This window comes from Ambystoma mexicanum, chromosome 6q (assembly GCF_040938575.1).
Source record: "Ambystoma mexicanum isolate Mex_15411 chromosome 6q, UKY_AmexF1_1, whole genome shotgun sequence".
In the NCBI taxonomy this organism is placed as follows: Eukaryota; Metazoa; Chordata; class Amphibia; order Caudata; family Ambystomatidae; genus Ambystoma; species Ambystoma mexicanum.
The window spans coordinates 1,632,482,763-1,632,504,990 of NC_090937.1; the positions used below are offsets into that span (position 1 = coordinate 1,632,482,763).

The 22,228-nt window shown below is 49.7% G+C and overlaps 18 non-coding genes across 18 annotated transcripts; all 18 read left to right on the forward strand.

The window, feature by feature from the left end:
- The first annotated feature begins 1,061 nt into the window (after positions 1 to 1,061).
- On the forward strand, positions 1,062 to 1,133 carry TRNAM-CAU (transfer RNA methionine (anticodon CAU)). Its single transcript has one exon. It is a non-coding gene; the product is annotated as a tRNA-Met (tRNA).
- Positions 1,134 to 2,326: 1,193 nt separating this feature from the next.
- On the forward strand, positions 2,327 to 2,398 carry TRNAM-CAU (transfer RNA methionine (anticodon CAU)). The gene has a single exon. It is a non-coding gene; the product is annotated as a tRNA-Met (tRNA).
- A 330-nt stretch (positions 2,399 to 2,728) lies between these two features.
- Positions 2,729 to 2,800, forward strand: TRNAG-UCC (transfer RNA glycine (anticodon UCC)). The gene has a single exon. It is a non-coding gene; the product is annotated as a tRNA-Gly (tRNA).
- Positions 2,801 to 3,570: 770 nt separating this feature from the next.
- TRNAM-CAU (transfer RNA methionine (anticodon CAU)) lies at positions 3,571 to 3,642 on the forward strand. Its single transcript has one exon. It is a non-coding gene; the product is annotated as a tRNA-Met (tRNA).
- A 331-nt stretch (positions 3,643 to 3,973) lies between these two features.
- On the forward strand, positions 3,974 to 4,045 carry TRNAG-UCC (transfer RNA glycine (anticodon UCC)). The gene has a single exon. It is a non-coding gene; the product is annotated as a tRNA-Gly (tRNA).
- A 2,448-nt stretch (positions 4,046 to 6,493) lies between these two features.
- TRNAM-CAU (transfer RNA methionine (anticodon CAU)) lies at positions 6,494 to 6,565 on the forward strand. Its single transcript has one exon. It is a non-coding gene; the product is annotated as a tRNA-Met (tRNA).
- Positions 6,566 to 8,990: 2,425 nt separating this feature from the next.
- On the forward strand, positions 8,991 to 9,062 carry TRNAM-CAU (transfer RNA methionine (anticodon CAU)). Its single transcript has one exon. It is a non-coding gene; the product is annotated as a tRNA-Met (tRNA).
- A 1,181-nt stretch (positions 9,063 to 10,243) lies between these two features.
- TRNAM-CAU (transfer RNA methionine (anticodon CAU)) lies at positions 10,244 to 10,315 on the forward strand. Its single transcript has one exon. It is a non-coding gene; the product is annotated as a tRNA-Met (tRNA).
- Positions 10,316 to 10,646: 331 nt separating this feature from the next.
- On the forward strand, positions 10,647 to 10,718 carry TRNAG-UCC (transfer RNA glycine (anticodon UCC)). The gene has a single exon. It is a non-coding gene; the product is annotated as a tRNA-Gly (tRNA).
- A 3,222-nt stretch (positions 10,719 to 13,940) lies between these two features.
- TRNAM-CAU (transfer RNA methionine (anticodon CAU)) lies at positions 13,941 to 14,012 on the forward strand. The gene has a single exon. It is a non-coding gene; the product is annotated as a tRNA-Met (tRNA).
- A 331-nt stretch (positions 14,013 to 14,343) lies between these two features.
- Positions 14,344 to 14,415, forward strand: TRNAG-UCC (transfer RNA glycine (anticodon UCC)). Its single transcript has one exon. It is a non-coding gene; the product is annotated as a tRNA-Gly (tRNA).
- Positions 14,416 to 15,190: 775 nt separating this feature from the next.
- TRNAM-CAU (transfer RNA methionine (anticodon CAU)) lies at positions 15,191 to 15,262 on the forward strand. Its single transcript has one exon. It is a non-coding gene; the product is annotated as a tRNA-Met (tRNA).
- A 1,874-nt stretch (positions 15,263 to 17,136) lies between these two features.
- Positions 17,137 to 17,208, forward strand: TRNAM-CAU (transfer RNA methionine (anticodon CAU)). Its single transcript has one exon. It is a non-coding gene; the product is annotated as a tRNA-Met (tRNA).
- Positions 17,209 to 18,394: 1,186 nt separating this feature from the next.
- On the forward strand, positions 18,395 to 18,466 carry TRNAM-CAU (transfer RNA methionine (anticodon CAU)). The gene has a single exon. It is a non-coding gene; the product is annotated as a tRNA-Met (tRNA).
- Positions 18,467 to 19,648: 1,182 nt separating this feature from the next.
- On the forward strand, positions 19,649 to 19,720 carry TRNAM-CAU (transfer RNA methionine (anticodon CAU)). The gene has a single exon. It is a non-coding gene; the product is annotated as a tRNA-Met (tRNA).
- Positions 19,721 to 20,894: 1,174 nt separating this feature from the next.
- Positions 20,895 to 20,966, forward strand: TRNAM-CAU (transfer RNA methionine (anticodon CAU)). Its single transcript has one exon. It is a non-coding gene; the product is annotated as a tRNA-Met (tRNA).
- A 331-nt stretch (positions 20,967 to 21,297) lies between these two features.
- TRNAG-UCC (transfer RNA glycine (anticodon UCC)) lies at positions 21,298 to 21,369 on the forward strand. The gene has a single exon. It is a non-coding gene; the product is annotated as a tRNA-Gly (tRNA).
- Positions 21,370 to 22,151: 782 nt separating this feature from the next.
- TRNAM-CAU (transfer RNA methionine (anticodon CAU)) lies at positions 22,152 to 22,223 on the forward strand. Its single transcript has one exon. It is a non-coding gene; the product is annotated as a tRNA-Met (tRNA).
- The last annotated feature ends 5 nt before the right edge of the window (positions 22,224 to 22,228 follow it).

The following is a 22,228-nucleotide window of genomic DNA, read 5'->3' on the forward strand; positions in this document are numbered from 1 at the left end:
GGTCCCAGCCCAGCCAACAAAATGTACTGTTCAATCAAACCAAACTTAAAACCAAGCTCCTTTTTTAAGGGGTCCCGGGGAAATGTTGGGCTGACCGGCAAGACCTCATGATGCGAACTGCTTCTGCGTCAAGCGCAAGCTTTTTTCATTCCCAGCCAATGACTTATTCTTATTTCTAAGGGGCGCTCCATCAGATAGCCCAGACAGGCAGGCGTTGGTGGTATAGTGGTGAGCATAGCTGCCTTCCAAACAGTTGACCCGGGTTCCTTTCCCGGCCAACGCAGATCAAATCTTTAAATTGTTCAAAATGCATTTTTTGGAAATCAGACTCATGCTGAAAGCAAAGCTGACACACTTTTCGTGAAAATCAAAACCCCATCCAGGAAAGGTTCTTGCATCCTAGTTTCTGCAACTGTCTATCGGTGAGGGGATTGAAGCGAGCAGGGCTCCTGGCCCCTCCCCGACAAAGCCCTGACGAAGGCCTGACAAAGGCCTATTCGCCTTGCCCTGACGGGCAAAGGTCCCAGCAGGCCACCGAGCACAGCACCTCAGCCTATTAGAGTGAGGTTTCAGGATCTCTCTCATCCTGTAAACCAACATACTGAGGAAGGTGAAACGTGTGGCTGCGCTCCTCACATGCTGAAGCAGCAGCAGCCCTTTCCCTGAAGCAAAGTTCCTTCATTCCTCCCCCCCATAACCCTTAGCAGGGGATTTATGGTAATTGAGTTGAGTTTCCAAACTGGCCCTTCCTTCCTTCCTTCCCATATCTGCCAGCTCGAGAAGGCTTGTTTTGTTGCACCTGGGAAGTAAAGTATCTACTTGCGAGAGAGAGAGAATGAGAGAGACAGAGAGAGAGAGACAGAGAGAGAAGGGGAAGGGGTGTTGGCAGTTAGGGTGTGAGCTAGAGAAATGAGGCCTGTCTGCAAAAGGCCATGGGATGGGAGTGCGTGGTTGCAGGTTGTTTGGCTTTGTAAGGCCTACTGCCCGCTTCACTCGAAACTGGGTCTAGGGTTGTCGGTTTGTAGGCTGTAAAAGCCCAGAAAAGCTCTTGTTCTCCAACCAGCAGAGTGGCGCAGCGGAAGCGTGCTGGGCCCATAACCCAGAGGTCGATGGATCGAAACCATCCTCTGCTAAGTTTTTTCAAATTATGTTTTTGTGTCATGGCATTAGGGCACAAAGAGCTGTAAGTGCCTGGATGCAATGTCATTCCTTGAACTTGCTGCCTCGTTCCACTCTTGCGCTAAATAGGAGAGGGTCCCAGCCCAGCCAACAAAATGTACTGTTCAATCAAACCAAACTTAAAACCAAGCTCCTTTTTTAAGGGGTCCCGGGGAAATGTTGGGCTGACCGGCAAGACCTCATGATGCGAACTGCTTCTGGGTCAAACGCAAGCTTTTTTCATTCCCAGCCAATGACTTATTCTTATTTCTAAGGGGCGCTCCATCACATAGCCCAGACAGGCAGGCGTTGGTGGTATAGTGGTGAGCATAGCTGTCTTCCAAGCAGTTGACCCCGGTTCGATTCCGGGCCAACGCAGATCAAATCTTTAAATTGTTCAAAATGCATTTTTGGGAAATCAGACTCATGCTGAAAGCAAAGCTGACACACTTTTCGCGAAAATCAAAACCCCATCCAGGAAAGGTTCTTGCATCCTAGTTTCTGCAACTGTCTATCGGTGAGGGGATTGAAGCGAGCAGGGCTCCTGGCCCCTCCCCGACAAAGCCTTGACGAAGGCCTGACAAAGGCCTATTCGCCTTGCCCTGACGGGCAAAGGTCCCAGCAGGCCACCGAGCACAGCACCTCAGCCTATTAGAGTGAGGTTTCAGGATCTCTCTCATCCTGTAAACCAACATACTGAGGAAGGTGAAACGTGTGGCTGCGCTCCTCACATGCTGAAGCAGCAGCAGCCCTTTCCCTGAAGCAAAGTTCCTTCATTCCTCCCCCCCATAACCCTTAGCAGGGGATTTATGGTAATTGAGTTGAGTTTCCAAACTGGCCCTTCCTTCCTTCCTTCCCATATCTGCCAGCTCGAGAAGGCTTGTTTGGTTGCACCTGGGAAGTAAAGTATCTACTTGCGAGAGAGAGAGAATGAGAGAGAGAGACAGAGAGACAGAGAGAGAGAGACAGAGAGAGAAGGGGAAGGGGTGTTGGCAGTTAGGGTGTGAGCTAGAGAAATGAGGCCTGTCTGCAAAAGGCCATGGGATGGGAGTGCGTGGTTGCAGGTTGTTTGGCTTTGTAAGGCCTACTGCCCGCTTCACTCGAAACTGGGTCTAGGGTTGTCGGTTTGTAGGCTGTAAAAGCCCAGAAAAGCTCTTGTTCTCCAACCAGCAGAGTGGCGCAGCGGAAGCGTGCTGGGCCCATAACCCAGAGGTCGATGGATCGAAACCATCCTCTGCTAAGTTTTTTCAAATTATGTTTTTGTGTCATGGCATTAGGGCACAAAGAGCTGTAAGTGCCTGGATGCAATGTCATTCCTTGAACTTGCTGCCTCGTTCCACTCTTGCGCTAAATAGGAGAGGGTCCCAGCCCAGCCAATAAAATGTACTGTTCAATCAAACCAAACTTAAACCAAGCTCCTTTTTTAAGGGGTCCCGGGGAAATGTTGGGCTGACCGGCAAGACCTCATGATGCGAACTGCTTCTGCGTCAAACGCAAGCTTTTTTCATTCCCAGCCAATGACTTATTCTTATTTCTAAGGGGCGCTCCATCAGATAGCCCAGACAGGCAGGCGTTGGTGGTATAGTGGTGAGCATAGCTGCCTTCCAAGCAGTTGACCCGGGTTCGATTCCCGGCCAACGCAGATCAAATCTTTAAATTGTTCAAAATGCATTTTTTGGAAATCAGACTCATGCTGAAAGCAAAGCTGACACACTTTTCGTGAAAATCAAAACCCCATCCAGGAAAGGTTCTTGCATCCTAGTTTCTGCAACTGTCTATCGGTGAGGGGATTGAAGCAAGCAGGGCTCCTGGCCCTTCCCCGACAAAGCCCTGACGAAGGCCTGACAAAGGCCTATTCGCCTTGCCCTGACGGGCAAAGGTCCCAGCAGGCCACCGAGCACAGCACCTCAGCCTATTAGAGTGAGGTTTCAGGATCTCTCTCATCCTGTAAACCAACATACTGAGGAAGGTGAAACGTGTGGCTGCGCTCCTCACATGCTGAAGCAGCAGCAGCCCTTTCCCTGAAGCAAAGTTCCTTCATTCCTCCCTCCCATAACCCTTAGCAGGGGATTTATGGTAATTGAGTTGAGTTTCCAAACTGGCCCTTCCTTCCTTCCTTCCCATATCTGCCAGCTCGAGAAGGCTTGTTTTGTTGCACCTGGGAAGTAAAGTATCTATTTGCGAGAGAGAGAGAGAATGAGAGAGAGAGACAGAGAGAGAAGGGGAAGGGGTGTTGGCAGTTAGGGTGTGAGCTAGAGAAATGAGGCCTGTCTGCAAAAGGCCATGGGATGGGAGTGCGTGGTTGCAGGTTGTTTGGCTTTGTAAGGCCTACTGCCCGCTTCACTCGAAACTGGGTCTAGGGTTGTCAGTTTGTAGGCTGTAAAAGCCCAGAAAAGCTCTTGTGCTCCAACCAGCAGAGTGGCGCAGCGGAAGCGTGCTGGGCCCATAACCCAGAGGTCGATGGATCGAAACCATCCTCTGCTAAGTTTTTTCAAATTATGTTTTTGTGTCATGGCATTAGGGCACAAAGAGCTGTAAGTGCCTGGATGCAATGTCATTCCTTGAACTTGCTGCCTCGTTCCACTCTTGCGCTAAATAGGAGAGGGTCCCAGCCCAGCCAACAAAATGTACTGTTCAATCAAACCAAACTTAAAACCAAGCTCCTTTTTTAAGGGGTCCCGGGGAAATGTTGGGCTGACCGGCAAGACCTCATGATGCGAACTGCTTCTGCGTCAAACGCAAGCTTTTTTCATTCCCAGCCAATGACTTATTCTTATTTCTAAGGGGCGCTCCATCAGATAGCCCAGACAGGCAGGCGTTGGTGGTATAGTGGTGAGCATAGCTGCCTTCCAAGCAGTTGACCCGGGTTCGATTCCCGGCCAACGCAGATCAAATCTTTAAATTGTTCAAAATGCATTTTTGGGAAATCAGACTCATGCTGAAAGCAAAGCTGACACGCTTTTCGCGAAAATCAAAACCCCATCCAGGAAAGGTTCTTGCATCCTAGTATCTGCAATTGTCTATCGAAGAGGGGATTGAAGCGAGCAGGGCTCCTGGCCCCTCCCCGACAAAGCCCTGACGAAGGCCTGACAAAGGCCTATTCGCCTTGCCCTGACGGGCAAAGGTCCCAGCAGGCCACTGAGCACAGCACCTCAGCCTATTAGAGTGAGGTTTCAGGATCTCTCTCATCCTGTAAACCAACATACTGAGGAAGGTGAAACGTGTGGCTGCGCTCCTCACATGCTGAAGCAGCAGCAGCCCTTTCCCTGAAGCAAAGTTCCTTCATTCCTCCCTCCCATAACCCTTAGCAGGGGATTTATGGTAATTGAGTTGAGTTTCCAAACTGGCCCTTCCTTCCTTCCTTCCCATATCTGCCAGCTCGAGAAGGCTTGTTTTGTTGCACCTGGGAAGTAAAGTATCTACTTGCGAGAGAGAGAGAATGAGAGAGAGAGACAGAGAGAGAGAGACAGAGAGAGAAGGGGAAGGGGTGTTGGCAGTTAGGGTGTGAGCTAGAGAAATGAGGCCTGTCTGCAAAAGGCCATGGGATGGGAGTGCGTGGTTTCAGTTGTTTGGCTTTGTAAGGCCTACTGCCCGCTTCACTCGAAACTGGGTCTAGGGTTGTCGGTTTGTAGGCTGTAAAAGCCCAGAAAAGCTCTTGTTCTCCAACCAGCAGAGTGGCGCAGCAGAAGCGTGCTGGGCCCGTAACCCAGAGGTCGATGGATCCAAACCATCCTCTGCTAAGTTTTTTCAAATTATGTTTTTGTGTCATGGCATTAGGGCACAAAGAGCTGTAAGTGCCTGGTTGCAATGTCATTCCTTGAACTTGCTGCCTCGTTCCACTCTTGCGCTAAATAGGAGAGGGTCCCAGCCCAGCCAACAAAATGTACTGTTCAATCAAACCAAACTTAAAACCAAGCTCCTTTTTTAAGGGGTCCCGGGGAAATGTTGGGCTGACCGGCAAGACCTCATGATGCGAACTGCTTCTGCGTCAAACGCAAGCTTTTTTCATTCCCAGCCAATGACTTATTCTTATTTCTAAGGGGCGCTCCATCAGACAGCCCAGATAGACAGGCGTTGGTGGTATAGTGGTGAGCATAGCTGCCTTCCCAGCAGTTGACCCGGGTTCGATTCCCGGCCAACGCAGATCAAATCTTTAAATTGTTTAAAATGCATTTTTTGGAAATCAGACTCATGCTGAAAGCAAAGCTGACACACTTTTCGTGAAAATCAAAACCCCATCCAGGAAAGGTTCTTGCATCCTAGTTTCTGCAACTGTCTATCAGTGAGGGGATTGAAGCGAGCAGGGCTCCTGGCCCCTCCCCGACAAAATGCAATGTCATTCCTTGAACTTGCTGCCTCGTTCCACTCTTGCGCTAAATAGGAGAGGGTCCCAGCCCAGCCAACAAAATGTACTGTTCAATCAAACCAAACTTAAAACCAAGCTCCTTTTTTAAGGGGTCCCGGGGAAATGTTGGGCTGACCGGCAAGACCTCATGATGCGAACTGCTTCTGCGTCAAACGCAAGCTTTTTTCATTCCCAGCCAATGACTTATTCTTATTCTTATTCTAGAGAAATGAGGCCTGTCTGCAAAAGGCCATGGGATGGGAGTGCGTGGTTACAGGTTGTTTGGCTTTGTAAGGCCTACTGCCCGCTTCACTCGAAACTGGGTCTAGGGTTGTCGGTTTGTATGGTGAGCATAGCTGTCTTCCAAGCAGTTGACCCAGGTTCGATTCCCGGCCAACGCAGATCAAATCTTTAAATTGTTCAAAATGCATTTTTGGGAAATCAGACTCATGCTGAAAGCAAAGCTGACACGCTTTTCGCGAAAATCAAAACCCCATCCAGGAAAGGTTCTTGCATCCTAGTTTCTGCAACTCTCTATCGGTGAGGGGATTGAAGCGAGCAGGGCTCCTGGCCCCTCCCCGACAAAATGCAATATCATTCCTTGAACTTGCTGCCTCGTTCCACTCTTGCGCTAAATAGGAGAGGGTCCCAGCCCAGCCAACAAAATGTACTGTTCAATCAAACCAAACTTAAAACCAAGCTCCTTTTTTAAGGGGTCCCGGGGAAATGTTGGGCTGACCGGCAAGACCTCATGATGCGAACTGCTTCTGCGTCAAACGCAAGCTTTTTTCATTCCCAGCCAATGACTTATTCTTATTCTTATTCTTATTCTAGAGAAATGAGGCCTGTCTGCAAAAGGCCATGGGATGGGAGTGCGTGGTTACAGGTTGTTTGGCTTTGTAAGGCCTACTGCCCGCTTCACTCGAAACTGGGTCTAGGGTTGCCGGTTTGTAGGCTGTAAAAGCCCAGAAAAGCTCTTGTTCTCCAACCAGCAGAGTGGCGCAGCGGAAGCGTGCTGGGCCCATAACCCAGAGGTCGATGGATCGAAACCATCCTCTGCTAAGTTTTTTCAAATTATGTTTTTGTGTCATGGCATTAGGGCACAAAGAGCTGTAAGTGCCTGGATGCAATGTCATTCCTTGAACTTGCTGCCTCGTTCCACTCTTGCGCTAAATAGGAGAGGGTCCCAGCCCAGCCAACAAAATGTACTGTTCAATCAAACCAAACTTAAAACCAAGCTCCTTTTTTAAGGGGTCCCGGGGAAATGTTGGGCTGACCGGCAAGACCTCATGATGCGAACTGCTTCTGGGTCAAACGCAAGCTTTTTTCATTCCCAGCCAATGACTTATTCTTATTTCTAAGGGGCGCTCAATCACATAGCCCAGACAGGCAGGCGTTGGTGGTATAGTGGTGAGCATAGCTGCCTTCCAAACAGTTGACCCCGGTTCGATTCCCGGCCAACGCAGATCAAATCTTTAAATTGTTCAAAATGCATTTTTGGGAAATCAGACTCATGCTGAAAGCAAAGCTGACACACTTTTCGCGAAAATCAAAACCCCATCCAGGAAAGGTTCTTGCATCCTAGTTTCTGCAACTGTCTATCGGTGAGGGGATTGAAGCGAGCAGGGCTCCTGGCCCCTCCCCGACAAAGCCCTGACGAAGGCCTGACAAAGGCCTATTCGCCTTGCCCTGACGGGCAAAGGTCCCAGCAGGCCACCGAGCACAGCACCTCAGCCTATTAGAGTGAGGTTTCAGGATCTCTCTCATCCTGTAAACCAACATACTGAGGAAGGTGAAACGTGTGGCTGCGCTCCTCACATGCTGAAGCAGCAGCAGCCCTTTCCCTGAAGCAAAGTTCCTTCATTCCTCCCCCCCATAACCCTTAGCAGGGGATTTATGGTAATTGAGTTGAGTTTCCAAACTGGCCCTTCCTTCCTTCCTTCCCATATCTGCCAGCTCGAGAAGGCTTGTTTTGTTGCACCTGGGAAGTAAAGTATCTACTTGCGAGAGAGAGAGAATGAGAGAGAGAGACAGAGAGAGAGAGACAGAGAGAGAAGGGGAAGGGGTGTTGGCAGTTAGGGTGTGAGCTAGAGAAATGAGGCCTGTCTGCAAAAGGCCATGGGATGGGAGTGCGTGGTTTCAGTTGTTTGGCTTTGTAAGGCCTACTGCCCGCTTCACTCGAAACTGGGTCTAGGGTTGTCGGTTTGTAGGCTGTAAAAGCCCAGAAAAGCTCTTGTTCTCCAACCAGCAGAACAGCAGAAGCGTGCTGGGCCCATAACCCAGAGGTCGATGGATCGAAACCATCCTCTGCTAAGTTTTTTCAAATTATGTTTTTGTGTCATGGCATTAGGGCACAAAGAGCTGTAAGTGCCTGGATGCAATGTCATTCCTTGAACTTGCTGCCTCGTTCCACTCTTGCGCGAAATAGGAGAGGGTCCCAGCCCAGCCAACAAAATGTACTGTTCAATCAAACCAAACTTAAAACCAAGCTCCTTTTTTAAGGGGTCCCGGGGAAATGTTGGGCTGACCGGCAAGACCTCATGATGCGAACTGCTTCTGCGTCAAACGCAAGCTTTTTTCATTCCCAGCCAATGACTTATTCTTATTTCTAAGGGGCGCTCCATCACATAGCCCAGACAGGCAGGCGTTGGTGGTATAGTGGTGAGCATAGCTGCCTTCCAAGCAGTTGTCCCGGGTTCGATTCCCAGCCAACGCAGATCAAATCTTTAAATTGTTCAAAATGCATTTTTGGGAAATCAGACTCATGCTGAAAGCAAAGCTGACACACTTTTCGCGAAAATCAAAACCCCATCCAGGAAAGGTTCTTGCATCCTAGTTTCCGCAACTGTCTATCGGTGAGGGGATTGAAGCGAGCAGGGCTCCTGGCCCCTCCCCGACAAAGCCCTGACGAAGGCCTATTCGCCTTGCCCTGACGGGCAAAGGTCCCAGCAGGCCAGCGAGCACAGCACCTCAGCCTATTAGAGTGAGGTTTCAGGATCTCTCTCATCCTGTAAACCAACATACTGAGGAACGTGAAACGTGTGGCTGCGCTCCTCACATGCAGAAGCAGCAGCAGCCCTTTCCCTGAAGCAAAGTTCCTTCATTCCTCCCTCCCATAACCCTTAGCAGGGGATTTATGGTAATTGAGTTGAGTTTCCAAACTGGCCCTTCCTTCCTTCCTTCCCATATCTGCCAGCTCGAGAAGGCTTGTTTTGTTGCACCTGGGAAGTAAAGTATCTATTTGCGAGAGAGAGAGAATGAGAGAGAGAGACAGAGAGAGAGAGACAGAGAGAGAAGGGGAAGGGGTGTTGGCAGTTAGGGTGTGAGCTAGAGAAATGAGGCCTGTCTGCAAAAGGCCATGGGATGGGAGTGCGTGGTTGCAGGTTGTTTGGCTTTGTAAGGCCTACTGCCCGCTTCACTCGAAACTGGGTCTAGGGTTGTCGGTTTGTAGGCTGTAAAAGCCCCGAAAAGCTCTCGTTCTCCAGCCAGCAGAGTGGCGCAGCGGAAGCGTGCTGGGCCCATAACCCAGAGGTCGATGGATCGAAACCATCCTCTGCTAAGTTTTTTCAAATTATGTTTTTGTGTCATGGCATTAGGGCACAAAGAGCTGTAAGTGCCTGGATGCAATGTCATTCCTTGAACTTGCTGCCTCGTTCCACTCTTGCGCTAAATAGGAGAGGGTCCCAGCCCAGCCAACAAAATGTACTGTTCAATCAAACCAAACTTAAAACCAAGCTCCTTTTTTAAGGGGTCCCGGGGAAATGTTGGGCTGACCGGCAAGACCTCATGATGCGAACTGCTTCTGCGTCAAACGCAAGCTTTTTTCATTCCCAGCCAATGACTTATTGTTATTTCTAAGGGGCGCTTCATCAGATAGTCCAGACAGGCAGGCGTTGGTGGTATAGTGGTGAGCATAGCTGCCTTCCAAGCAATTGACCCGGGTTCGATTCACGGCCAACGCAGATCAAATCTTTCAATTGTTCAAAATGCATTTTTTGGAAATCAGACTCATGTTGAAAGCAAAGCTGACACACTTTTCGTGAAAATCAAAACCCCATCCAGGAAAGGTTCTTGCATCCTAGTTTCTGCAACTGTCTATCGGTGAGGGGATTGAAGCGAGCAGGGCTCCTGGCCCCTCCCCGACAAAGCCCTGACGAAGGCCTGACAAAGGCCTATTCGCCTTGCCCTGACGGGCAAAGGTCCCAGCAGGCCACCGAGCACAGCACCTCAGCCTATTAGAGTGAGGTTTCAGGATCTCTCTCATCCTGTAAACCAACATACTGAGGAAGGTGAAACGTGTGGCTGTGCTCCTCACATGCTGAAGCAGCAGCAGCCCTTTCCCTGAAGCAAAGTTCCTTCATTCCTCCCCCCCATAACCCTTAGCAGGGGATTTATGGTAATTGAGTTGAGTTTCCAAACTGGCCCTTCCTTCCTTCCCATATCTGCCAGCTCGAGAAGGCTTGTTTTGTTGCACCTGGGAAGTAAAGTATCTACTTGCGAGAGAGAGAGAATGAGAGAGAGAGACAGAGAGAGAGAGACAGAGAGAGAAGGGGAAGGGGTGTTGGCAGTTAGGGTGTGAGCTAGAGAAATGAGGCCTGTCTGCAAAAGGCCATGGGATGGGAGTGCGAGGTTGCAGTTTGTTTGGCTTTGTAAGGCCTACTGCCCGCTTCACTCGAAACTGGGTCTAGGGTTGTCGGTTTGTAGGCTGTAAAAGCCCAGAAAAGCTCTTGTTCTCCATCCAGCAGAGTGGCGCAGCGGAAGCGTGCTGGGCCCATAACCCAGAGGTCGATGGATCGAAACCATCCTCTGCTAACTTTTTTCAAATTATGTTTTTGTGTCATGGCATTAGGGCACAAAGAGCTGTAAGTGCCTGGATGCAATGTCATTCCTTGAACTTGCTGCCTCGTTCCACTCTTGCGCTAAATAGGAGAGGGTGCCAGCCCAGCCAACAAAATGTACTGTTCAATCAAACCAAACTTAAAACCAAGCTCCTTTTTTAAGGGGTCCCGGGGAAATGTTGGGCTGACCGGCAAGACCTCATGATGCGAACTGCTTCTGCGTCAAACGCAAGCTTTTTTCATTCCCAGCCAATGACTTATTATTATTTCTAAGGGGCGCTCCATCACATAGCCCAGACAGGCAGGCGTTGGTGGTATAGTGGTGAGCATAGCTGCCTTCCAAGCAGTTGACCCGGGTTCGATTCCCGGCCAACGCAGATCAAATCTTTAAATTGTTCAAAATGCATTTTTGGGAAATCAGACTCATGCTGAAAGCAAAGCTGACACGCTTTTCGCGAAAATCAAAACCCCATCCAGGAAAGGTTCTTGCATCCTAGTTTCTGCAACTGTCTATCGGTGAGGGGATTGAAGCGAGCAGGGCTCCTGGCCCCTCCCCGACAAAGCCCTGACAAAGGCCTATTCGCCTTGCCCTGACGGGCAAAGGTCCCAGCAGGCCACCGAGCACAGCACCTCAGCCTATTAGAGTGAGGTTTCAGGATCTCTCTCATCCTGTAAACCAACATACTGAGGAAGGTGAAACGTGTGGCTGCGCTCCTCACATGCTGAAGCAGCAGCAGCCCTTTCCCTGAAGCAAAGTTCCTTCATTCCTCCCTCCCATAACCCTTAGCAGGGGATTTATGGTAATTGAGTTGAGTTTCCAAACTGGCCCTTCCTTCCTTCCTTCCCATATCTGTCAGCTCGAGAAGGCTTGTTTTGTTGCACCTGGGAAGTAAAGTATCTATTTGCGAGAGGGAGAGAATGAGAGAGAGAGACAGAGAGAGAAGGGGAAGGGGTGTTGGCAGTTAGGGTGTGAGCTAGAGAAATGAGGCCTGTCTGCAAAAGGCCATGGGATGGGAGTGCGTGGTTGCAGGTTGTTTGGCTTTGTAAGGCCTACTGCCCGCTTCACTCGAAACTGGGTCTAGGGTTGTCAGTTTGTAGGCTGTAAAAGCCCAGAAAAGCTCTTGTTCTCCAACCAGCAGAGTGGCGCAGCGGAAGCGTGCTGGGCCCATAACCCAGAGATTGATGGATCGAAACCATCCTCTGCTAAGTTTTTTCAAATTATGTTTTTGTGTCATGGCATTAGGGCACAAAGAGCTGTAAGTGCCTGGATGCAATGTCATTCCTTGAACTTGCTGCCTCGTTCCACTCTTGCGCTAAATAGGAGAGGGTCCCAGCCCAGCCAACAAAATGTACTGTTCAATCAAACCAATCTTAAAACCAAGCTCCTTTTTTAAGGGGTCCCGGGGAAATGTTGGGCTGACCGGCAAGACCTCATGATGCGAACTGCTTCTGGGTCAAACGCAAGCTTTTTTCATTCCCAGCCAATGACTTATTCTTATTTCTAAGGGGCGCTCCATCACATAGCCCAGACAGGCAGGCGTTGGTGGTATAGTGGTGAGCATAGCTGCCTTCCAAGCAGTTGTCCCGGGTTCGATTCCCAGCCAACGCAGATCAAATCTTTAAATCGTTCAAAATGCATTTTTGGGAAATCAGACTCATGCTGAAAGCAAAGCTGACACACTTTTCGCGAAAATCAAAACCCCATCCAGGAAAGGTTCTTGCATCCTAGTTTCCGCAACTGTCTATCGGTGAGGGGATTGAAGCGAGCAGAGCTCCTGGCCCCTCCCCGACAAAGCCCTGACGAAGGCCTATTCGCCTTGCCCTGACGGGCAAAGGTCCCAGCAGGCCACCGAGCACAGCACCTCAGCCTATTAGAGTGAGGTTTCAGGATCTCTCTCATCCTGTAAACCAACATACTGAGGAAGGTGAAACGTGTGGCTGCGCTCCTCACATGCTGAAGCAGCAGCAGCCCTTTCCCTGAAGCAAAGTTCCTTCATTCCTCCCTCCCATAACCCTTAGCAGGGGATTTATGGTAATTGAGTTGAGTTTCCAAACTGGCCCTTCCTTCCTTCCTTCCCATATCTGCCAGCTCGAGAAGGCTTGTTTTGTTGCACCTGGGAAGTAAAGTATCTATTTGCGAGAGAGAGAGAATGAGAGAGAGAGACAGAGAGAGAAGGGGAAGGGGTGTTGGCAGTTAGGGTGTGAGCTAGAGAAATGAGGCCTGTCTGCAAAAGGCCATGGGATGGGAGTGCGTGGTTGCAGGTTGTTTGGCTTTGTAAGGCCTACTGCCCGCTTCACTCGAAACTGGGTCTAGGGTTGTTGGTTTGTAGGCTGTAAAAGCCCAGAAAAGCTCTTGTTCTCCAACCAGCAGAGTGGCGCAGCGGAAGCGTGCTGGGCCCATAACCCAGAGGTCGATGGATAGAAACCATCCTCTGCTAAGTTTTTTCAAATTATGTTTTTGTGTCATGGCATTAGGGCACAAAGAGCTGTAAGTGCCTGGATGCAATGTCATTCCTTGAACTTGCTGCCTCGTTCCACTCTTGCGCTAAATAGGAGAGGGTCCCAGCCCAGCCAACAAAATGTACTGTTCAATCAAACCAAACTTAAAACCAAGCTCCTTTTTTAAGGGGTCCCGGGGAAATGTTGGGCTGACCGGCAAGACCTCATGATGCGAACTGCTTCTGCGTCAAACGCAAGCTTTTTTCATTCCCAGCCAATGACTTATTATTATTTCTAAGGGGCGCTCCATCACATAGCCCAGACAGGCAGGCGTTGGTGGTATAGTGGTGAGCATAGCTGCCTTCCAAGCAGTTGTCCCAGCCAACGCAGATCAAATCTTTAAATTGTTCAAAATGCATTTTTGGGAAATCAGACTCATGCTGAAAGCAAAGCTGACACACTTTTCGCGAAAATCAAAACCCCATCCAGGAAAGGTTCTTGCATCCTAGTTTCCGCAACTGTCTATCGGTGAGGGGATTGAAGCGAGCAGGGCTCCTGGCCCCTCCCCGACAAAGCCCTGACGAAGGCCTATTCGCCTTGCCCTGACGGGCAAAGGTCCCAGCAGGCCACCAAGCACAGCACCTCAGCCTATTAGAGTGAGGTTTCAGGATCTCTCTCATCCTGTAAACCAACATACTGAGGAAGGTGAAACGTGTGGCTGCGCTCCTCACATGCTGAAGCAGCAGCAGCCCTTTCCCTGAAGCAAAGTTCCTTCATTCCTCCCTCCCATAACCCTTAGCAGGGGATTTATGGTAATTGAGTTGAGTTTCCAAACTGGCCCTTCCTTCCTTCCTTCCCATATCTGCCAGCTCGAGAAGGCTTGTTTTGTTGCACCTGGGAAGTAAAGTATCTATTTGCGAGAGAGAGAGAATGAGAGAGAGAGACAGAGAGAGAGAGACAGAGAGAGAAGGGGAAGGGGTGTTGGCAGTTAGGGTGTGAGCTAGAGAAATGAGGCCTGTCTGCAAAAGGCCATGGGATGGGAGTGCGTGGTTGCAGGTTGTTTGGCTTTGTAAGGCCTACTGCCCGCTTCACTCGAAACTGGGTCTAGGGTTGTCGGTTTGTAGGCTGTAAAAGCCCCGAAAAGCTCTCGTTCTCCAGCCAGCAGAGTGGCGCAGCGGAAGCGTGCTGGGCCCATAACCCAGAGGTCGATGGATCGAAACCATCCTCTGCTAAGTTTTTTCAAATTATGTTTTTGTGTCATGGCATTAGGGCACAAAGAGCTGTAAGTGCCTGGATGCAATGTCATTCCTTGAACTTGCTGCCTCGTTCCACTCTTGCGCTAAATAGGAGAGGGTCCCAGCCCAGCCAACAAAATGTACTGTTCAATCAAACCAAACTTAAAACCAAGCTCCTTTTTTAAGGGGTCCCGGGGAAATGTTGGGCTGACCAGCAAGACCTCATGATGCGAACTGCTTCTGCGTCAAACGCAAGCTTTTTTCATTCCCAGCCAATGACTTATTGTTATTTCTAAGGGGCGCTTCATCAGATAGTCCAGACAGGCAGGCGTTGGTGGTATAGTGGTGAGCATAGCTGCCTTCCAAGCAGTTGACCCGGGTTCGATTCCCGGCCAACGCAGATCAAATCTTTAAATTGTTCAAAATGCATTTTTGGGAAATCAGACTCATGCTGAAAGCAAAGCTGACACACTTTTCGTGAAAATCAAAACCCCATCCAGGAAAGGTTCTTGCATCCTAGTTTCTGCAACTGTCTATCGGTGAGGGGATTGAAGCGAGCAGGGCTCCTCCCCGACAAAGCCCTGACGAAGGCCTGACAAAGGCCTATTCGCCTTGCCCTGACGGGCAAAGGTCCCAGCAGGCCACCGAGCACAGCACCTCAGCCTATTAGAGTGAGGTTTCAGGATCTCTCTCATCCTGTAAACCAACATACTGAGGAAGGTGAAACGTGTGGCTGCGCTCCTCACATGCTGAAGCAGCAGCAGCCCTTTCCCTGAAGCAAAGTTCCTTCATTCCTCCCCCCCATAACCCTTAGCAGGGGATTTATGGTAATTGAGTTGAGTTTCCAAACTGGCCCTTCCTTCCTTCCTTCCCATATCTGCCAGCTCGAGAAGGCTTGTTTTGTTGCACCTGGGAAGTAAAGTATCTACTTGCGAGAGAGAGAGAATGAGAGAGAGAGACAGAGAGAGAGAGACAGAGAGAGAAGGGGAAGGGGTGTTGGCAGTTAGGGTGTGAGCTAGAGAAATGAGGCCTGTCTGCAAAAGGCCATGGGATGGGAGTGCGTGGTTGCAGTTTGTTTGGCTTTGTAAGGCCTACTGCCCGCTTCACTCGAAACTGGGTCTAGGGTTGTCGGTTTGTAGGCTGTAAAAGCCCAGAAAAGCTCTTGTTCTCCAACCAGCAGAGTGGCGCAGCGGAAGCGTGCTGGGCCCATAACCCAGAGGTCGATGGATCGAAACCATCCTCTGCTAAGTTTTTTCAAATTATGTTTTTGTGTCATGGCATTAGGGCACAAAGAGCTGTAAGTGCCTGGATGCAATGTCATTCCTTGAACTTGCTGCCTCGTTCCACTCTTGCGCTAAATAGGAGAGGGTCCCAGCCCAGCCAACAAAATGTACTGTTCAATCAAACCAAACTTAAAACCAAGCTCCTTTTTTAAGGGGTCCCGGGGAAATGTTGGGCTGACCGGCAAGACCTCATGATGCGAACTGCTTCTGCGTCAAACGCAAGCTTTTTTCATTCCCAGCCAATGACTTATTCTTATTTCTAAGGGGCGCTCCATCAGATAGCCCAGACAGGCAGGCGTTGGTGGTATAGTGGTGAGCATAGCTGCCTTCCAAGCAGTTGACCTGGGTTCGATTCCCGGCCAACGCAGATCAAACCTTTAAATTGTTCAAAATGCATTTTTTGGAAATCAGACTCATGCTGAAAGCAAAGCTGACACACTTTTCGTGAAAATCAAAACCCCATCCAGGAAAGGTTCTTGCATCCTAGTTTCTGCAACTGTCTATCGGTGAGGGGATTGAAGCGAGCAGGGCTCCTGGCCCCTCCCCGACAAAATGCAATGTCATTCCTTGAACTTGCTGCCTCCTTCCACTCTTGCGCTAAATAGGAGAGGGTCCCAGCCCAGCCAACAAAATGTACTGTTCAATCAAACCAAACTTAAAACCAAGCTCCTTTTTTAAGGGGTCCCGGGGAAATGTTGGGTTGACCGGCAAGACCTCATGATGCAAACTGCTTCTGCGTCAAACGCAAGCTTTTTTCATTCCCAGCCAATGACTTATTCTTATTCTTATTCTTATTCTTATTCTAGAGAAATGAGGCCTGTCTGCAAAAGGCCATGGGATGGGAGTGCGTGGTTACAGGTTGTTTGGCTTTGTAAGGCCTACTGCCCGCTTCACTCGAAACTGGGTCTAGGGTTGTCGGTTTGTAGGCTGTAAAAGCCCAGAAAAGCTCTTGTTCTCCAACCAGCAGAGCGGCGCAGCGGAAGCGTGCTGGGCCCATAACCCAGAGGTCGATGGATCGAAACCATCCTCTGCTAAGTTTTTTCAAATTATGTTTTTGTGTCATGGCATTAGGGCACAAAGAGCTGTAAGTGCCTGGATGCAATGTCATTCCTTGAACTTGCTGCCTCGTTCCACTCTTGCGCTAAATAGGAGAGGGTCCCAGTCCAGCCAACAAAATGTACTGTTCAATCAAACCAAACTTAAAACCAAGCTCCTTTTTTAAGGGGTCCCGGGGAAATGTTGGGCTGACCGGCAAACCTTTAAATTGTTCAAAATGCATTTTTTGGAAATCAGACTCATGCTGAAAGCAAAGCTGACACACTTTTCGTGAAAATCAAAACCCCATCCAGGAAAGGTTCTTGCATCCTAGTTTCTGCAACTGTCTATCGGTGAGGGGATTGAAGCGAGCAGGGCTCCTGGCCCCTCCCCGACAAAATGCAATGTCATTCCTTGAACTTGCTGCCTCCTTCCACTCTTGCGCTAAATAGGAGAGGGTCCCAGCCCAGCCAACAAAATGTACTGTTCAATCAAACCAAACTTAAAACCAAGCTCCTTTTTTAAGGGGTCCCGGGGAAATGTTGGGCTGACCGGCAAGACCTCATGATGCGAACTGCTTCTGCGTCAAACGCAAGCTTTTTTCATTCCCAGCCAATGACTTATTCTTATTCTTATTCTTATTCTAGAGAAATGAGGCCTGTCTGCAAAAGGCCATGGGATGGGAGTGCGTGGTTACAGGTTGTTTGGCTTTGTAAGGCCTACTGCCCGCTTCACTCGAAACTGGGTCTAGGGTTGTCGGTTTGTAGGCTGTAAAAGCCCAGAAAAGCTCTTGTTCTCCAACCAGCAGAGTGGCGCAGCGGAAGCGTGCTGGGCCCATAACCCAGAGGTCGATGGATCGAAACCATCCTCTGCTAAGTTTTTTCAAATTATGTTTTTGTGTCATGGCATTAGGGCACAAAGAGCTGTAAGTGCCTGGATGCAATGTCATTCCTTGAACTTGCTGCCTCGTTCCACTCTTGCGCTAAATAGGAGAGGGTCCCAGTCCAGCCAACAAAATGTACTGTTCAATCAAACCAAACTTAAAACCAAGCTCCTTTTTTAAGGGGTCCCGGGGAAATGTTGGGCTGACCGGCAAGACCTCATGATGTGAACTGCTTCTGGGTCAAACGCAAGCTTTTTTCATTCCCAGCCAATGACTTATTCTTATTTCTAAGGGGCGCTCCATCACATAGCCCAGACAGGCAGGCGTTGGTGGTATAGTGGTGAGCATAGCTGCCTTCCAAGTAATTGACCCGGGTTCGATTCCCTGCCAACTCAGATCAAATCTTTAAATTGTTCAAAATGCATTTTTGGGAAATCAGACTCATGCTGAAAGCAAAGCTGACACACTTTTCGCGAAAAATTCAAAACCCCATCCAGGAAAGGTTCTTGCATCCTAGTTTCTGCAACTGTCTATCGGTGAGGGGATTGAAGCGAGCAGGGCTCCTGGCCCCTCCCCGACAAAGCCCTGACGAAGGCCTGACAAAGGCCTATTCGCCTTGCCCTGACGGGCAAAGGTCCCAGCAGGCCACCGAGCACAGCACCTCAGCCTATTAGAGTGAGGTTTCAGGATCTCTCTCATCCTGTAAACCAACATACTGAGGAAGGTGAAACGTGTGGCTGCACTCCTCACATGCTGAAGCAGCAGCAGCCCTTTCCCTGAAGCAAAGTTCCTTCATTCCTCCCCCCCATAACCCTTAGCAGGGGATTTATGGTAATTGAGTTGAGTTTCCAAACTGGCCCTTCCTTCTTTCCTTCCCATATCTGCCAGCTCGAGAAGGCTTGTTTTATTGCACCTGGGAAGTAAAGTATCTACTTGCGAGAGAGAGAGAATGAGAGAGAGAGACAGAGAGAGAGAGACAGAGAGAGAAGGGGAAGGGGTGTTGGCAGTTAGGGTGTGAGCTAGAGAAATGAGGCCTGTCTGCAAAAGGCCATGGGATGGAGTGCGTGGTTGCAGTTTGTTTGGCTTTGTAAGGCCTACTGCCCGCTTCACTCGAAACTGGGTCTAGGGTTGTCGGTTTGTAGGCTGTAAAAGCCCAGAAAAGGTCTTGTTCTCCAACCAGCAGAGTGGCGCAGCGGAAGCGTGCTGGGCCCATAACCCAGAGGTCGATGGATCGAAACCATCCTCTGCTAAGTTTTTTCAAATTATGTTTTTGTGTCATGGCATTAGGGCACAAAGAGCTGTAAGTGCCTGGATGCAATGTCATTCCTTGAACTTGCTGCCTCGTTCCACTCTTGCGCTAAATAGGAGAGGGTCCCAGCCCAGCCAACAAAATGTACTGTTCAATCAAACCAAACTTAAAACCAAGCTCCTTTTTTAAGGGGTCCCGGGGAAATGTTGGGCTGACCGGCAAGACCTCATGATGCGAACTGCTTCTGCGTCAAACGCAAGCTTTTTTCATTCCCAGCCAATGACTTATTCTTATTTCTAAGGGGCGCTCCATCACATATCCCAGACAGGCAGGCGTTGGTGGTATAGTGGTGAGCATAGCTGCCTTCCAAGCAGTTGACCTGGGTTTGATTCCCGGCCAACCCAGATCAAATCTTTAAATTGTTCAAAATGCATTTTTGGGAAATCAGACTCATGCTGAAAGCAAAGCTGACACGCTTTTCGCGAAAATCAAAACCCCATCCAGGAAAGGTTCTTGCATCCTAGTTTCTGCAACTGTCTATCGGTGAGGGGATTGAAGCGAGCAGGGCTCCTGGCCCCGCCCTGACGAAGGCCTGACAAAGGCCTATTCGCCTTGCCCTGACGGGCAAAGGTCCCAGCAGGCCACCGAGCACAGCACCTCAGCCTATTAGAGTGAGGTTTCAGGATCTCTCTCATCCTGTAAACCAACATACTGAGGAAGGTGAAACGTGTGGCTGCGCTCCTCACATGCTGAAGCAGCAGCAGCCCTTTCCCTGAAGCAAAGTTCCTTCATTCCTCCCTCCCATAACCCTTAGCAGGGGATTTATGGTAATTGAGTTGAGTTTCCAAACTGGCCCTTCCTTCCTTCCTTCCTTCCCATATCTGCCAGCTCGAGAAGGCTTGTTTTGTTGCACCTGGGAAGTAAAGTATCTATTTGCGAGAGAGAGAGAGAGAATGAGAGAGAGAGACAGAGAGAGAGAGACAGAGAGAGAAGGGGAAGGGGTGTTGGCAGTTAGGGTGTGAGCTAGAGAAATGAGGCCTGTCTGCAAAAGGCCATGGGATGGGAGTGCGTGGTTGCAGGTTGTTTGGCTTTGTAAGGCCTACTGCCCGCTTCACTCGAAACTGGGTCTAGGGTTGTCGGTTTGTAGGCTGTAAAAGCCCAGAAAAGCTCTTGTTCTCCAACCAGCAGAGTGGCGCAGCGGAAGCGTGCTGGGCCCATAACCCAGAGGTCGATGGATCGAAACCATCCTCTGCTAAGTTTTTTCAAATTATGTTTTTGTGTCATGGCATTAGGGCACAAAGAGCTGTAAGTGCCTGGATGCAATGTCATTCCTTGAACTTGCTGCCTCGTTCCACTCTTGCGCTAAATAGGAGAGGGTCCCAGCCCAGCCAACAAAATGTACTGTTCAATCAAACCAAACTTAAAACCAAGCTCCTTTTTTAAGGGGTCCCGGGGAAATGTTGGGCTGACCGGCAAGACCTCATGATGCGAACTGCTTCTGCGTCAAACGCAAGCTTTTTTCATTCCCAGCCAATGACTTATTCTTATTTCTAAGGGACGCTCCATCACATAGCCCAGACAGGCAGGCGTTGGTGGTATAGTGGTGAGCATAGCTGCCTTCCAAGCAGTTGTCCTGGGTTCGATTCCCGGCCAACGCAGATCAAATCTTTAAATTGTTCAAAATGCATTTTTGGGAAATCAGACTCATCCTGAAAGCAAAGCTGACACACTTTTCGCGAAAATCAAAACCCCATCCAGGAAAGGTTCTTGCATCCTAGTTTCCGCAACTGTCTATCGGTGAGGGGATTGAAGCGAGCAGGGCTCCTGGCCCCTCCCCGACAAAGCCCTGACGAAGGCCTATTCGCCTTGCCCTGACGGGCAAAGGTCCCAGCAGGCCACCGAGCACAGCACCTCAGCCTATTAGAGTGAGGTTTCAGGATCTCTCTCATCCTGTAAACCAACATACTGAGGAAGGTGAAACGTGTGGCTGCGCTCCTCACATGCTGAAGCAGCAGCAGCCCTTTCCCTGAAGCAAAGTTCCTTCATTCCTCCCTCCCATAACCCTTAGCAGGGGATTTATGGTAATTGAGTTGAGTTTCCAAACTGGCCCTTCCTTCCTTCCTTCCCATATCTGCCAGCTCGAGAAGGCTTGTTTTGTTGCACCTGGGAAGTAAAGTATCTATTTGCGAGAGAGAGAGAATGAGAGAGAGAGACAGAGAGAGAGAGACAGAGAGAGAAGGGGAAGGGGTGTTGGCAGTTAGGGTGTGAGCTAGAGAAATGAGGCCTGTCTGCAAAAGGCCATGGGATGGGAGTGCGTGGTTGCAGGTTGTTTGGCTTTGTAAGGCCTACTGCCCGCTTCACTCGAAACTGGGTCTAGGGTTGTCGGTTTGTAGGCTGTAAAAGCCCAGAAAAGCTCTTGTTGTCCAACCAGCAGAGTGGCGCAGCGGAAGCGTGCTGGGCCCATAACCCAGAGGTCGATGGATCGAAACCATCCTCTGCTAAGTTTTTTCAAATTATGTTTTTGTGTCATGGCATTAGGGCACAAAGAGCTGTAAGTGCCTGGATGCAATGTCATTCCTTGAACTTGCTGCCTCGTTCCACTCTTGCGCTAAATAGGAGAGGGTCCCAGCCCAGCCAACAAAATGTACTGTTCAATCAAACCAAACTTAAAACCAAGCTCCTTTTTTAAGGGGTCCCGGGGAAATGTTGGGCTGACCGGCAAGACCTCATGATGCGAACTGCTTCTGCGTCAAACGCAAGCTTTTTTCATTCCCAGCCAATGACTTATTATTATTTCTAAGGGGCGCTCCATCACATAGCCCAGACAGGCAGGCGTTGGTGGTATAGTGGTGAGCATAGCTGCCTTCCAAGCAGTTGACCCGGGTTCGATTCCCGGCCAACGCAGATCAAATCTTTAAATTGTTCAAAATGCATTTTTGGGAAATCAGACTCATGCTGAAAGCAAAGCTGACACGCTTTTCGCGAAAATCAAAACCCCATCCAGCAAAGGTTCTTGCATCCTAGTTTCTGCAACTGTCTATCGGTGAGGGGATTGAAGCGAGCAGGGCTCCTGGCCCCTCCCCAACAAAGCCCTGACGAAGGCCTGACAAAGGCCTATTCGCCTTGCCCTGACGGGCAAAGGTCCCAGCAGGCCACCGAGCACAGCACCTCAGCCTATTAGAGTGAGGTTTCAGGATCTCTCTCATCCTGTAAACCAACATACTGAGGAAGGTGAAACGTGTGGCTGCGCTCCTCACATGCTGAAGCAGCAGCAGCCCTTTCCCTGAAGCAAAGTTCCTTCATTCCTCCCTCCCATAACCCTTAGCAGGGGATTTATGGTAATTGAGTTGAGTTTCCAAACTGGCCCTTCCTTCCTTCCTTCCCATATCTGCCAGCTCGAGAAGGCTTGTTTTGTTGCACCTGGGAAGTAAAGTATCTATTTGCGAGAGAGAGAGAATGAGAGAGAGAGACAGAGAGAGAGAGACAGAGAGAGAAGGGGAAGGGGTGTTGGCAGTTAGGGTGTGAGCTAGAGAAATGAGGCCTGTCTGCAAAAGGCCATGGGATGGGAGTGCGTGGTTGCAGGTTGTTTGGCTTTGTAAGGCCTACTGCCCGCTTCACTCGAAACTGGGTCTAGGGTTGTCGGTTTGTAGGCAGTAAAAGACCAGAAAAGCTCTCGTTCTCCAACCAGCAGAGTGGCGCAGCGGAAGCGTGCTGGGCCCATAACCCAGAGGTCGATGGATCGAAACCATCCTCTGCTAAGTTT